At 42.9% G+C, this 10,388-nt stretch overlaps 1 pseudogene; it reads right to left on the bottom strand.

Annotated features, from left to right (window-relative positions):
- Positions 1-7,777: 7,777 nt before the first annotated feature.
- On the bottom strand, positions 7,778-9,075 carry LOC148038968 (uncharacterized; annotated as a pseudogene).
- Between the last annotated feature and the right edge of the window lie 1,313 nt (positions 9,076-10,388).

Here is a 10,388-nt window from a genome sequence, read left to right as displayed (position 1 = left end):
CCACAATTACCAGCTTATTTTCATCCATCTGAGGAACAACTATGGCCCTCTATTTTACATAAACATATTCCACAATTTTCAGAATTCAGCAATGTGGAACATTGAGAGCCCTTCAAAACTCCCGCTATCTCTTCTACTTTCCTTTCAACCTTGAATAGGTCAATGGAAACCCGTCCCTGTGCTGACACCTGACAAAATCTATCCTTCCACACAAGCTCTACAGAATTTATGACCACAGCCAACGAGACTATACTGGTCCTCTTAGGCATCGATTCCCCTCCTCCTGTTCTTTTCCTCCCTAGGTGCTTTTTTTTTTCCCCAAAATCCTTGTTTTCTCCTTCTTCCACGACTTCCTCTCTTTTTCCAGCAGCATCCCCTCAATTAGATTCCCTTTTCTCTTCTTTTAGCTGAGCGGAAAAGAAAAACTCCTCTTTGACAAGAATAACTCTCATTTCTTTACACTCATAGAAGATCTATGCACCCACTTTAATTTTGACCTTAAGGACTAACGTAGGGTATCTTTGGAGTCATGAATTGCCCCCCCCCCCCCCCCCCCCCCCCCCCCCCCCCCGCGGTTAACAGTCAGCTTTACGATGATCTACCACAAACTTCGACTTCAACCTTGAGGATTGGGTGGCAAAATGCTCCCTCGGTGCTTCACTAGTGCTGTCAATAGCCCCATTGAAGGATTCCTTTACTCGCTTAAGCAGCTTTTGAGAGACTCTTCAACTCTATTTCATTAGATGATCGGCTTCCACAAAGCTTCCTTTGTTTCCACAATTCCCTGCATTTTTCTGAGAGATCATCATTGAAATTATCAGCTTGATAATGTCCTTTGGCATCAGTTTTTCATATTTTTCTAACACACACACATCATGCATCCAAACAAAATCATACACATGCACTAAGGGAATATATACATTGGATGCGGATTATCGAAATGCATCACACAAACAATGAATCACACGCAGAAAATAACACAAATGCACAACAAAAGAAATGGAGGTGTATACGACTCGGATGCGCAGCAGCACGACATCCACCCCCTCTAAACCTGCGCATCCTCCGGATGTGCCAACTATCCAGGATCATTCAAATCCACAAACAGGTCGAGTCCATCATCTGTTTCTAGTAGACCTGTTTCTCCATCAGCTTCATCAACTATGTTCTCTGTTTCTTCTGCTTGTCTTTCTTCTACCTGCTCTTCTTCTGTCAACGCTTCAAGTGCATATTCCTCATCTTCTCTTCTCTTGAAAATCTTGACTCGTTTTCCAGCAATGGGCACCCTCAATACTATTCCATCTAATTCAGCCAACTCATAGGTACCATTGTCAAAAACGTGTTTCACCTCATACGGTCCAAACCATCTTTGAACCATTTTTCTCATGCTACTATGCTGATTCTCTAGACTACTGTCGTAGACTAGAACCCAATCTCCTTCTTTTATGGCTCTAGGCCTCAAGCGATGCCTTAAATCAAACCTCTCCTTGTTTCTGAGACGGGCTGCCTTCAAACGATCAACTGCTAGCTGCACATCTTCTGTCCTTCTCTCTAGTTGACGAATCCGAAGAGCTAGAAGCTCTTCCCTTGATAAATTCTCATGCCATGGAAGAACACTCCAAGTGAGAGCACAAATTTCTGTAGGCATGACAGGTTTTTGCCCATACATCAACTCTGCAGGCATGTATCCAGTAGTCACACTATGTGTAGAGCGATCAGCCCACAACGCAAAAGGTAGTAATCTCGGCCAATCCCCAATCCGACCTCTACAAGCTTTTACCAATGCTTTAACTATTGGCGGATGTCCTCTTTCACTCTTGCCATTTTCCTCTGGATTATAGGCAGTAGTAAGAGCCAATTTAATCCCAAGCCGTGAGAAGAATTCTCTAGCTTCATCTGCATCTAGCTCTCCACGATCAGCTGTAATCTTGCCTATACATCCATACCTGCAAAATATTTCTTCCAACAAGAATTTACATACTGTAGTGGTGGTCTTTGTCCGCAAAGATCTGCCTTCAACATAGTTTGTAACATCCTCCCTAGCCAAGACAAGATATCTCATCTGCCAAAGTCCCACTGGCAAAGTAACCAAGTCTACCACCCACTTATAATGCATACATAGTGGATAAGTCGGATGCAACTCATCACGATGTCACACTAAAGAGTAAAGCTGGCAGTCCCTGCAAGTCTCCACAAAATGAGAAACATCTTTATACATCCCTTTCCATCAGTATCTTTCTTTGATTTTCTCATAGGTAGCCCACACACCTCTATGTCCAGCCCATGAGCTCTCATGAAACTCTCACATAATCTGTATCTGCATCGCTATATCACAAACTACTCTCAAGGGCAAGCCTCCTCTCTTCTTTGGATGCTTCCAAAGAAAACCATCTTTCAAGAAATACCCATAAGCCTTCCTTCTGATTTTCTTGAATTCATCATCTGTCCAATCAGCTCTTCGAGTCAATGAACTTAGATACTGTCCAATTTGCAGCCACTCGTCAACATAAAGTTCTTCAATAAAGGCTTCAACAGTAGATACATGACAATCATGAACAAGGACAGAAGCAGTAAACTCTGTCTCATCATCTTCTGCAAGCATTGACTCTTCATCCTCATATCTTGCTCTAAATAGCATGCCAGCAACTAGATTATCTTTCCCTGCTATGTGTCGAAATTCTGGATTCAATGATTTGATATAGGCAATCCACCGAAGCATCGCTATATCTGGAGTCGAGCAACTAGTAATCATGCCAAGCAAAGGCAAACAATCTGTTTCCACAACAACTGAAGCTCCAATAAAATACCCTTTGTCACACTTCAGTGCAGTGACTACTCCCCACAACTCTCTTTTAATTTGTGGATATCTCCTCTGCCGCTCATTAAGAACTTTAGCTCCAAAGCGGATTGCATACCTATTTCCATTAGCATCATCCTGTCCCACTGCCTAACCTATGCCAATAGGGCTAGTATCAACTGTCAACATGATCGGCCGTCCACACTGATAATCCGCCTTGCGTAGAGTAGGAGCTGACTACAATAGATTCTTAAGCTTACGCATGGCTTTTGAATGCTTCTCATCCCAATGAAATTTCTGCCCCTTTCGAAGCAGCTGATAGAGAACATCTGCTATATGAGCAAAATGAGGAATCCAAATCATGTAAAATACACAAGCTCCCACAAATCTCCGCAGCTCTGAAGTAGTCGAGCAATATTCTGCAATCCTGTTTATGGCATCCACCTTTGCAGGTGAAGGTTTCCTGCCATAATATCCAACCATATGCCCAACTATGATAACTTCATTAACACCAAAAACAGATTTCAGCCCTGAAAGTGTCAAATTTACCTCCTCTAATCGTGTCAATATTTGCTCACAAGCAACCAAGTGGTCAGCCACAAACTGTCTACATCCACGAAAATCAAGACTTTCATTCTTTTCTTCTTCTGCACAACCCTTAATAGGCACATCATCTAGAAAAGGCATGGTATACTGCGGAATATAGTCTCGTAGAACTCTATGCATAGCATTCATCATATGAGCAACTGAGTTTGTGGCACCTTGAGGCAAGGTACACATCCTCACAAGACCAATAGGTGTCCACATAGTAGTAATATCCCTGCTTTCTAAGGCAAGCTGAAACTGTTCATAACCTGAATACAAGTCACCTAGAGAATAGATGGCTCATCCTGCAAAAGCCTCAGCAAATTCATCCACAACTAGACCTGTTCCCACATTCCTGATTGTCACTTTATTCACGGGCTGCATATCCTGAATAAATCTCAAAGTACCATTCTTCTTTGGTACAGTAAACCACCTGTTAGAATAGGGTGCAGAAGAGGGTTCCAAAATTCCCATCTTAATCTTTTCATTCAGCAACTCTATCAGCTTTGGCAAGTGTGCTTTAGGCACAAGTATAGGACGTATATTCCATGGTATATGAGGAACAGTGAAGATGACCATGGGTGCAACCAATTCGGGACTAATGCAGCCAATTTCATGTGGAAAGAAAGCAAATGCCTTACCATGACGTCCAAGCATCTCTCTAAAACATTCTTTTTCCACTGGAAGCAAAAATTCATCATTTCCAATCTTCAATTCTGCAAGAGTTTCAGCTGTAAACTTATGTCCAATATTTGCAGGATCTCTCAACATAGGCTGCTTCATAGCTTTTTCAATCTGCTCATCACTATCAGGAGGAAGCGGGCCTGCAACCGGTTTAACCTTCTTATCAACTGTTTTATATTTTGTGTAGAAGCTTGGCATCATTCAAGCACTCTTTTCTTTGCTGCAATTTCTGCAAATTTTCAGCAACTCTCAACTCTGTTGGCTGAAAAATTTCAGCCTTTCGCTCTATGGACTGCATGGGTGCAGCCTGAAACTCTGTATGCAGAAATTTTTCTGCATTCAACTCTGTTGGCTGAATGAATTCAGCCCTCTGCAGCTCTGTTAGCTGATCAAGATCAGCCATAAATTCAGTTTGCTGAGTTTTCTCAGCCTCTAACTTTGTTTGTAGCATAAAACCAGAAATTTCCTGAAACATATCCAAGGTTTGCACAGGTATGATCTTTGAACCCTTACATACATCAGTTTTCAGCATTGCTCCCATCTCAAACAATGTATCTGCATAAGATATCCCTTCATATAATCCATCTACATGCTCTTCTGCTTGCAAAATACCTGCATTCTTTAACTCTTTCTCCTTACGACCAATGTACTGCTTGGCAGCTCTAGGAAAATCTGAAATTTTCTGATAACTCACTGAACTATCTGAAGAAAAACCAACAAAATTATTGGAGAAAGAGTGGCTGCCAGGAGGCGAGATCTCCTCTTTTCTCCGCTTCGTACCACTGGCGTCTCGCAAGACAGCGGTACCTAATGAAAATCCAACTCCTTCGCAGGTAGTGGTGCCTCACGCAAGGAGTCCCTGTTTCTCGGATGATTTACCCCAACAGTCATAAACTGAACAGCTCGCATACCATCTTTACTGCATATCCGCGCATAAGCTGACCCGTCATCCATCACTTTCGTTTCCATTCTTGCTTCTGTAATGAAAGGCTGTCCAAGAATAATCGGATAAGAGCAAGAATCCTGAACAAAGCAATGATAATCCTCTTCAACATTACCAATAGAAATTATGATACTCGGACAAGCAGCATACATATCACCAGAAGTATTATTGGCAGCTCTCATGCGCCAGCCATGCTCTGCATCCATAGGCCACTTGTCACTCTCATAAACGCCTCGAGAAATAAGATTAATCTCAGAACCATGGTCGACTAAAGCGACCAATGGAATTTATTTCTCTCCAATCCTTACCACTGTCTCAGTGGTTGCTCTAGCCCAATGACTTCGTGAAAAATGGCTGCGAGGAATGAGAATAGGGGTATCATCATCTTCATACTGCATAGGCTGAACTATTTTCTCCAATTGCGGATTAACAGAAGCATTCTCAACCATCACTGCATCATCATGCTCTTCTCCAAGAGTTCCATGCCACAATCCCTGTAAAGCAGGTCCTTCCATCGCATGTCGTTTCCTCCGCAAAAGATCCTGCATTTGATCCTGTATTTCTCTTCTAGCAATCCCAAGGGCTTCTCCAACAGTAAAAGTAACTTCACTATTCAAAATTCTTTCATGAAAAATCTTACTCATATCCGTCTGCATATCAAGGTCTGACAAGAGCTTGAATCCTGGCTCCTTTCTTGGTTGCCTCTTTTCTTTCATTTGCTTATCTCCCATAGGTTGTTCAAGACCTGTTTGAGTTGGAGAACTTGACATAGGCGGAGCTGTAACAGGTGGTGAAACAAAGTCACCCCCTCTAGTCTTTTTGGAGGTGCTGGGACCCTCCTCATCTCTTCTTCTCTTTTCCTCAACCATGGCATCTAAACCCAGCGTTTTAGCCATATAAGCAAAAATAGAATACCTATCAATAGGAGAATCCCACCCTGTTTCTCCTCGGATGCTGGAGCCCACACAAGTCATAGTAGATGCCTGAACTTTTCCTCTTCTCGCTATCTCCAAGGCAAAGGACCATAAAGCAGAGTCTTCATCAGATTTCTGCTCAAGCTGGACTCCATAAGCTGAAGCATCTTCTCTAACACTCACATAAGCTGATCGCGCAGCCATATCATCAACAAGCTTCTTCATGCCTCCCTTACCGAAGTTCGTGTCAAGAGGAGCGCCAGTCTCTGTCAGCCATATCTTCCCATCTTGTCCCCAGAACACTACATTCTTCTTACGCGTTTCCTGAAAAGCATCACAATCTCTGCAGTGTTGGTGCTCTGTACTATCGCACCAAATACATCGTCGCCCTTTTCTTTGACCAGCTGAAAAAGCAGTCGCTGGAGCAGGTGCTACAGCAGGTACTGACATAAGTTGCTCCTTTAACTTACCAACTTCAGCTTTGACTGCTTCAATCGTCAAATCTGCCAAGCCTTTAATAACATCATCTACAGATAAGGGTACTGGAGCAGCAAGAACTGGTGGATTCACAGCAGGAGGAGTAGGCTTAGGCAAAGAAGTTACAGCAGGGGTAGAAGAAGAAGTCTCCAAGGATTTTTCAGGAACTGATCCTGTATTACGATGCAATCGTACTCTCCTGCGCTGCTTCTTAACAAGAGCATTCACAGCATCAATGACATGTCTCCACTCGGTCTTTAAACCTGAATCAGTAGCTTGATCTTCCAAAAGATCATCCAACTTTTCCTGTAAATCAGCATCTGCAGCCTGTAAAAATAACTCCACTTTCTGCATCTCCAAAGCTTGCTGTTCAGTCCCATCCAACTGATCATAGCGGCTTTCAAACTCTCGTAGAAGAGCGGTAACAGAAAGTCCCTTATTAGGCATAGAAACCCATGCTAAAAAATTTCTGCGATTCATAAGACCTGTATCCTCCAGGAAATATTCATCTTTTAATGCCTTCTTAAATTCAGCCCAACCTGCATGTGTTTCTTGAATTTCTGCAATTCGGCCTTCAAGAGCGTGCACCACGATCCGCAAGAAGTAGCGGCTCCAAACATCTTGAGAAACCCCAAAAAACTTCATCTTTTCTTCATACAAATGCAGGTAAGTTGACACTTGCTGGCCATTAAACTGCTTCATCTCCTGTTGGACAGCTTTCAAGGCATCCATAGCATCACTGTCACGTTTTGCGTGAGCTTGCTGCTGCATATACATGGTAAATGACTGAAACAGGTTCTTCATGACATTATCATCTGTCATCTCTTCTTGCGAGTCTCCCATCTTGCTGAAAAGTGACGCAGCACTTTCACGTCGGGTTCACCAGAAGTGTCGTAGATTTCGTGTAAGGACTGCTGAATACGGAGTTCAAGATACAGCAAGGTAAGAGGCTAACAAGAAGATCTCAATAACTCAATTTTTGATGCCAAGATCATTATATTGCTTGTCAAGTACATTACAAAAGGGGAGTCAAAATAAATAAAGAAGCATGACAATCTGTCCACTGTTTTACAATAAGTGTATGAACTTGGTTTCAGGTAAACTCTCAATGGCTATGAGAGCAAAATAGCCCCACAGTACAGAAATGGGATTTTCTTCAGAATAGGCATAGCAGCAATGCATGCAGCCACCAACAAAGACTGTAGGAAACTGCTTCCGCATTGCTCTTTCACCACCACAGGGATTACTTCATCGATGTGTTTCTCTGGGTCAAACAATGTCGCATTCACTAAAGCACCTAGTGTGTCAATGCCTGAAGTCAACTGAATTATGCAGCTCTTAAGCTCTTTTAGGACCAACGATGATGGCTGTGGATGATCAATAGAAGTCTGCAATGTTGTCCCGCTCACTGAAGTGTGCCTGCAGTAGGACTTACACCTTTGAAATAGTTTCAAACTCAGTGGATGGAGTACCATAAAAGGGCACCACTGCATCAACTCCAGACACCAGTATAGCACTTGCTAGTGAAAAAGCTCCTCCCATACAGAATTCTGTTACTCCAATCATAGGGAGCCCAATTTACAGAATCAGCTATATCCTTGACTACACCTGGTCAAACCAAGTTATCCATCAAGTGTTGTGCTTCTTCTACATCCAGACCCAACTTTTCACGGTACCGGTCTTGAATCAGAGATCGGTAGCCTTTGGTGGCAATTGTAACAGCATGGATTTTGATTTAATAGTCCACTTCCCATCACTCTTGGAGGACAATAACACCTGGAGCTGTTGCTTCACCAATAGCATACGCATCGAAAGACCTATCTCCACGCTTAATTTTTATTTTTTTCGAAACCAGGATGATGGCGCCACGGATGACAGTCGCAACCTTCTTCAGCGAGATTCCACAGCATTGCTTACACCATCGATCCTTGCCACCACTAGCACAAAGCGAACCATCAGGAGAGATAGTAACACTGTTGACATAACCAGTATGTCGCAGGAGATTTGAGCACAGCTTGCAGTTGGTAAGGTTCCACACCTTCACAGTCCTGTCCCAGGACCCTGACACAATGATGGGATTAATTGATTTGAAGGCTGCGCTTCACCTTGGTTGTTGTTGAATTTTAGGGATATGGGAAGAGATATTCTGCCGTGGAACTAAACGAGGCGCTTTGTTCCCCACACGAATAGGACAGTTGATTTTCCCTCTTTCATGATTCGGATTTATACTTAGCTCGCGCAAATTTGCTTTTGTCAACTCTCTCTCCTGCTTGATGAACGAGACTGGTTCGAGGTTAAACTCCAGGAAGAAAACATCCAGATCCTCGAAGAAGAGAGACTCGGGCTCATTCAGCTGCTCAGAATCGAAACGCTCGGAGAGCCAGTACTCGCGGAATGCACGGCAAGTGCGGACAAGGTTCCACCATTGCGGTCTAGAGGCAGAGCTTGCCGTCCCAGGATTCTGAGAGCGCAAACTGGCCGTCGGAGGAGATGACGACGTCCAGATACTCTACTACTGGCTTTTCCACTAACACTGGAATGTATCAGAATCCCAATTGTTTTCCCGAGCTTCAATCTACGAAGTTCGGGTTCAAGTTCCACATAATCAGCAAAATCTGCATCTTCTTTTCCCCCTTGCCATCATCTTCCACAATTACCAGCTTATTTTCATCCATCTGAGGAACAGCTATGGCCCTCTATTTCACATAAACATATTCCACAATTTTCAGAATTCAGCAATGTGGAACATTGAGAGCCCTTCAAAACTCCCGCTATCTCTTCTACTTTCCTTTCAACCTTGAATAGGTCAATGGAAACCCGTCCCTGTGCCTGACAGCTGACAAAATCTGTCCTTCCACACAAGCTCTACAGAATTTATGACCACAGCCAACGAGACTATACTGGTCCTCTCAGGAATCGATTCCTCTCCTCCTGTTCTTTTCCTCCCTAGGTGCTTTTTTTTTCCCCCAAAATCCTTGTTTTCTCCTTCTTCCACGACTTCCTCTCTTTTTCCAGCAGCATCCCCTCAATTAGATTCCCTTTTCTCTTCTTTTAGCTGAGCGGAAAAGAAAAACTCCTCTTTGACAAGAATAACTCTCATTTCTTTACACCCATAGAAGATCTATGCACCCACTTTAATTTTGACCTTAAAGACTAACATAGGGTATCTTTGGAGTCATGAATTGCCCCCCCCGTTAACAGTCAGCTTTATGATGATCTGCGCACAAACTTCGACTTCAGCCTTGAGGATTGGGTGGCAAAATGCTCCCTCGGTGCTTCACTAGTGCTGTCAATAGCCCCATTGAAGGATTCCTTTACTCGCTTAAGCAGCTTTTGAGAGACTCTTCAACTCTATTTCATTAGATGATCGGCTTCCACAAAGCTTCCTTTGTTTCCACAATTCCCTGCATTTTTCTGAGAGATCATCATTGAAATTATCAGCTTGATAATGTCCTTTGGCATCAGTTTTTCATATTTTTCTAACACACACACATCATGCATCCAAACAAAATCATACACATGCACTAAGGGAATATATACATTGGATGCGGATTATCGAAATGCATCACACAAACAATGAATCACACGCAGAAAATAACACAAATGCACAACAAAAGAAATGGAGGTGTATACGACTCGGATGCGCAGCAGCACGACAACATCCTTTTGCAAGATAACTTGTGTAGGGATCTGCCATCCTTGATGAGGGTTTTTACCCTTTCTCCTTGTGAATCAATCACAAGACTAAATGATTTCGTACTTGCTGTGCAAGTCCTGCGATTGAATAATCCGTTTTAGATCCTTTAAGCTGACGTATGTCGGGCCTAGGGTTTCTTTTTTTTAAGAACCTTAGGGACAAACCCTAGTTCTTTATCTTTACGAATTTATTGACCTTACAATAAGGAAAGTAGTCAAGTGCTTAGGGTATGAATAAAGCTACACGTAGTCCAAAGTATCGGTGAGGGCACTACATCAGGCTACAAATGAT

The sequence above is a fragment of the Lygodium microphyllum genome, chromosome 3, assembly GCF_053477565.2.
Source record: "Lygodium microphyllum isolate KBCC chromosome 3, Lygodium_microphyllum_v1.1.10, whole genome shotgun sequence".
Classification (NCBI taxonomy): domain Eukaryota; kingdom Viridiplantae; phylum Streptophyta; class Polypodiopsida; order Schizaeales; family Lygodiaceae; genus Lygodium; species Lygodium microphyllum.
Note: the sequence above shows the minus strand (reverse complement) of the source record. Positions and strands in the feature narration are given on the sequence as shown.